The sequence below is a fragment of the Mirounga angustirostris genome, unplaced genomic scaffold, assembly GCF_029215605.1.
Source record: "Mirounga angustirostris isolate CCGP_5_RB_7025 unplaced genomic scaffold, mMirAng1.0.hap1 SCAF_11, whole genome shotgun sequence".
Taxonomy (NCBI): domain Eukaryota; kingdom Metazoa; phylum Chordata; class Mammalia; order Carnivora; family Phocidae; genus Mirounga; species Mirounga angustirostris.
This window is the reverse complement of record NW_026991719.1, coordinates 40534610-40540609: the sequence shown is the minus strand read 5'-3', so window position 1 is coordinate 40540609 and position 6000 is coordinate 40534610.

Here is a 6000-nt window from a genome sequence, read left to right as displayed (position 1 = left end):
TTAGGTTATAACATGATGAGCTGATACACATATATATTGCAAAATGATTACCAGAATAAGCTTAGTTAACACCTTCATTATATCATTATAATTTTTTTGTGTGTGGTGAGAACATTTAAGATCTATTCTCTTAGCAACTTTCAAGTATATAATACAGTATTAACTATAACCACCATGCTGTACATTAGATTCCCAGAATTTGTTAATCTTATAACTGTAAGTTTGTACCTTTTGACCAACATCTTACCTTACCCTCCAGCTCTTGACAACCACCACTCAACTCTCTGTTTCTGAGTTTGACTCTTTTAGATTCCACATATAAGTGATATCATACAGTATTTGTCTTTCTCTGTCTGACTTATTTCACTTAGCATAATGCCCTCAAGATCCATCCATGTTGTTGCAAATGGTAGGAGTTCCTTCTTTTTCATGGCTGAATAATATTATATAGTACATAGAATAATAAAATAAAATACATATATATAAAGAGAATGTTAAATGTTATATATATGTATATATATAAGACATTTCCTTTATCCATTCATCCATTGACAGATACTTGTGTTGTTTCCATGTCCTGGTTATTGTGAATAATGCCACAATGAACATGGGAGTGTAGATATCTCGCTGAGATTCTGATTTCATTTCCTTTGAATATATACCTAGAAGTGGGATTATTGGATCATAGGGTAGTTCCATTTTCTAATTTTTTGAGGAGCTTCCATACTGTTTTCCACAGTGGCTGCACCAATTTATATTCCCACCAACAATGTTCCATATTCTTTTTTTTTTAAATAAAGATTTTATTTACTTATTTGAGAAAGAGAGCACGAGTGGTGGGGTGGGGCAGATGGAGAGGAAGAAGTAGACCCCCCACTGAGCAGGGAGCCTGATGCGAGGCTCAATCCCAGGACCCTGGGATCATGACCTGAGCTGAAGACAGACGCTTCACCGACTGAACCACCCAGGCGCCCCAGTGTTCCACATTTTTGCCAACACTTGTTATCTCTTGTCTTTTTTAATAGCCATTCAAATGGGTGTCAGGTGAGATGTCATTGTGGTCTTGATTTGCATTTCCCTGATGAGTAATGTAGAGCATCTTTTCATGTACCTGTTGGCCATGTGTGTGTCTTCTTTGGAAAACAGTCTATTCAGGTCCTCAGCCCATTTTAAAATCAGATTATCTTTGCTTTTTTTCTATTCAGTTATAGGAGTTCCTCATGCGTTTTGGATATTAATCCCTTATCAGATCAATGGTTTACAAATATTTTCTCCCATCCCACAGGTTGTCTTTTCATTCTGTTAATTGCTTCTTATGCTGTGCAGAAGCTTTTTAGTTTGAGGTGGTCCCACTTGTTGATTTTTGCTTCTGCTGCTCTGCCTTTGGTGATATGCCCAATGTAGCATATTTTGAGAACACTGCTTTGACTGGTTCAGACATGTGGTTGGATAGCGTAGCCAAATTTTTGGAGCTTTAATTTTCACTGCTTGGTTCAAGTTGGCTCTCCATATAAAGAAACAGGAACTGATGTTTAAAATTCATTTCAGATGGCAGCACATTTACTAACTCATAGGGCTGGGAGGGAACTTCATAGAATATTTATTTAGCTCCTGTCTCCAAGCAGATTTATACTAGACAAATAGAGAGCAGGCCTTTTAAAGGGACTAGTAGATTTATCTTAAAGAAACTGTGGTATAGTGGTTAAGAGCACACAGTCTTTAAAGCTAAACCACCTGACCTTAAGTCTGGTTTATACTATGAACTATCTGTGTGACCCTAGACAAGTTATTTACTTTCTTTGTGCCTCACCAGCCTCATCTGTGAAATGGGGATAATGATAACACCTACTTCACTCTCCCCTAGATGAGTTAACACATACAAAGGCATTTGTAAACACTGTAACACTCAGTAAATATTTACCGTATTAGTAAATCACTCCGGTGTTTAATCACATCTTCAATATCAAAAGCTTTCCTAAGCTTTTTTTTTTTACAGTTTTATATATTTATTTGTCAGAGAGACACAGAGAGAGAGAGAGAGCACGCGCACAAGCAGGGGGAGTAGGAGAGGGAGAAGCAGGCTCCCCGCTGAGCAAGAGGCCCGATGTGGGGCTCGATCCCAGGACCCCAAGATCATGACCTGAGCCGAAGGCAGACGCTTAACTGACTGAGCCACCCAGGCGCCCCCCCTAAGCTTTTCAATATGTGTTTCTAAACTCATATTACAGAACTTAAAAAAGAAGAACACATAAGGGAGGGTCTCATTTGTATTTTATCTCCAGCCATGGAGATAAGAGTATGTTGTCATTTAATAAATACAGATTGAGCACCTAGAATGTGCTGGGCTCTGTGTGAGGGGAATAAGAGACACTATTCTTGATCTCAAATCTTGCATTTTATCATAATGGAAGAAACAAAACACATAAATAAGCCAAACCAAGATAGCCATAGACTGTAAAACTGCTGAGACAGAATTAAACAAGGCACTGTAATAGAAAATACCTGGCAGGATAGGACCGGAGTAGTGCCTAGATAGGGTCGTCGTCAGGAAAGGTCTCTTCATGAGCATGACACGTCAGCTGAGACTGGGAGGATGAGAAGGAGCCAGACACAGGCGCGGGCAAAGGAACAAATGGTAGGCATTTTTAGGAAAAGGAAGAAACAGGGAAAACATACCTCTTCTATATTTCTCTGCTACTTAAAAACACCGTGAAAGTCATCGTTTGCTGGCATAACAGAAAACTGCTACCCAGAGGTCTGCTCTCCATTATTTCTGTCGTTTTATTTCATTCATGAGCGGATCATGGTGTTTCATGATTACAGCAAACTGTAAAGGCTGTGCGTGCAAGAGCAAGAATTTAGACCTGCAGCCGAGGTTGATCTGCACACATTTGATGATACGATGCGGTCAACTTGACCATCAGAGCTGCTCCTCCCACTCATCTTCCAAATGATGCCATTTGATGCCCTTTTTTTTTTTTTTTTACAACTCTTGGTATCCGATATTGATTAAAAATAAAAAAGGGTAAGTGAACAAATACATACTCATACATGATTACGTTTTCAAGAAGCTACTCTTTGTGGAAGTATACAGGAAAGCTATTGATGGGGACTGGGAGGCTTAAAGCTATGGCTTTGGTAAGCACCCCAGTGAGCTGTAGGGAGGCATCTGTAAGCGTAGGTTGTGCGGCATCAAAGGATAACTTTTTAAAAGAGGTGGGTGTTTTCTCAATTAGTTTAAATTCTGAGGCTTTCCATAGTTGAGGGCTAGTTTAAGACCCAAAGATAAGAACCATCTTCACAATAGCTTAAGAAAGGGGACTGTGCCATTTGGCTTGTGATGCTGAATGGTCCAAAAGCCTTTGGTGGTGCAATATGGATAAGAGAAATATTAATACACAAACCACATAACACCATTAAAATTCAAAAAAACACTTTTTTCACTTAAAAAAGTATTTTTTAATTTTTTTAAAGATTTTATTTATTTATTTGACAGAGAGAGACACAGCGAGAGAGGGAACACAAGCAGGGAGAGTGGGAGAGGGAGAAGCAGGCTCCCCGCTGAGCAGGGAGCCCGATGCGGGGCTCGATCCCAGGACCCTGGAATCATGACTTGAGGCGAAGGCTGACGCTTAACTGACTGAGCCACCCAGGCGCCGCTGAAAAAGTATTTAGAACACATAAAACAAGGCAACATTTATTCTTTCTTCTCGTCTTCCGGTGCGGGGTCTGTGGACGGCTCCTTCACCGTGGCCCTGTTGCTCTCTGAGCCAGGGTTACTATCTCTTCATTGCCGAAGCCGGAGCCAGAGGACCCACACAATCACCAAGTCCGGTCACTTCTCCCAAGTTGGTCTCTCATGCATCCTCGCTGTCATTCATTTGGTTCCGTTCTTATCATTGATTTCTTTCGGAATTATGGACGCTTATCTCCCGGCTGGTGTGGTGTATTGCAGTGGTAGCCACAAATAATTGCTGCTCACTCCATCAAGAGATGGACTCTCTTTCTCTGGTCCTTGACCCTGGGCCTGCCGTGAAACTCGATGCGCAGCTGAAGCAACATTGTGTGATTTTCAAGCGTGAGACTCAAGGGAACCTGTGTGCTTCGTGTCTTGCTCCAGGAACACTTACCCCGCTGCCATGCGGGCAAAGCCAGACTAGCCTGCAAGAGGATGAGAGCCCATGTGGAACGGAGATGAACCATCTCATCTGAGCCATCCTAGACCAGCCAGCCCCCCAGCCGCCCCAGCCGCTGACAGTAAATGCCCGAGCCCAGCCATGTTCCTACGAAGTTGGCTTAGATCAGCAGAATTGCCCATCTGAGCCCCGCCTACGTTGCCAAACCACAAAGTTGTGAGATAAAAAAAATGTTTCTTGAGGCCATTAGGTTTTGGGGTAGTTCTTTCCACAGCAAGACGTTAATGGATAAAACTGACTCTCTGGCTTTCAGTTTTGGCTCCACCACAGTCAGCGGTCTTTCTTAACCATGACCCAATTATGATGCTCCCCAACGTTCTCTCATCACTTTTGGGCAAAACCCACGCTTCTCGGTTATGTCTTATCTTTCACCGTAATTTCCTGCAGTTGCCCAAGCATAATTGTATTTTCCACCACCATGCCTTTGGGAATGCCTGTTTGGGGTTGCATTGTGCACCCCCCCTCCAAATTCACACATTGAGGTCCAACCCCCAGGACCCCAGAATGTGACTGTATTTGGAGATAGAGCCTTTGAAGAGGCAAATAAGGTAAAATGAAGTCATGTGGCTGGGCTCTAATCCAATATGACTATTGTCCTTGTAAGAAGAGGAGGTTAGGTCCCAGATAGGTACAGAGGGATGACCATGTGAGGACACAGCAAGAAGGTAGCCACCCACAAGCCAAGGAGAGAGGCCTCAGGAGAAATTCCGCTGCCCTATGACCCAGCAATTGCACTCCTGGGTATTTACCCCAAAGACACAGATGTAGTGAAAAGAAGGGCCATATGCACCCCAATGTTCACAGCAGCAATGTCCGCAATAGCCAAACTGTGGAAAGAGCCGAGATGCCCTTCAACAGATGAATGGATAAGGAAGATGTGGTCCATATATACAATGGAATATTACTCAGCCATCAGAAAGGATGAATACCCAACTTTTACATCAACAGGGATGGGACTGGAGGAGATTATGCTAAGTGAAATAAGTCAAGCAGAGAAAGTCAATGATCATATGGTTTCACTTATTTGTGGAACATAAGGAATAGCATGGAAGACATTAGGAGAAGGAAGGGAAAAATGAAGGGAGGCAGAAATCGGAAAGGAGAGATGAGCCATTAGAGACTATGGACTCTGAGAAACAAACTGAGGATTCTAGAAGGGAGGGGGGTGGGGGGATGGGTTAGCCCGGTGATGCGTAGTAAGGAGGGCACGTACTGCGTGGAGCACTGGTTGCTGTATGAAAACAATGAATCGTGGATCACTGCATCAAAAACTGGGGGTGTATTGTATGGTGACTAACATGACCTAAAAAAAAAAACAAAACGAATGGTAAGGCCTTTGACGGCAGGGCGCTGACTCACTGAATTCACTAACTTAATTGCAGAACTTGTACATAGGAGAAATTCATTAAATATTTCCTGAGTCAATGAAAAAATAGTGACTGTATAGAGAAACCAATTATTTATAGCTTTCATTGGTGTTAGCTTTTTGCAACTCTCATCATCGGTTTTCCTTGATATGTGGGTACTTACCTTCAACACACCCTATATTTAGAGAAAAGATGTTAATTACTGAAACTGATTCTATTAAACTTTAATGGCCACTATAAACTATAGTTTATCATATATATTATCATATATATTTATCATATATAGTTAAACATATATATGATTGACCCCAGATAGTTCAGTACTTGGTGAAATGGAGAGTTAAGAGGAGTACTTTGGTAATACTTCTTTCATGATCTGTGTGGCTGAATATGGGGAAGGAAGAAATTTGGGCAGAAGACACACTTTTTCCAGGGCT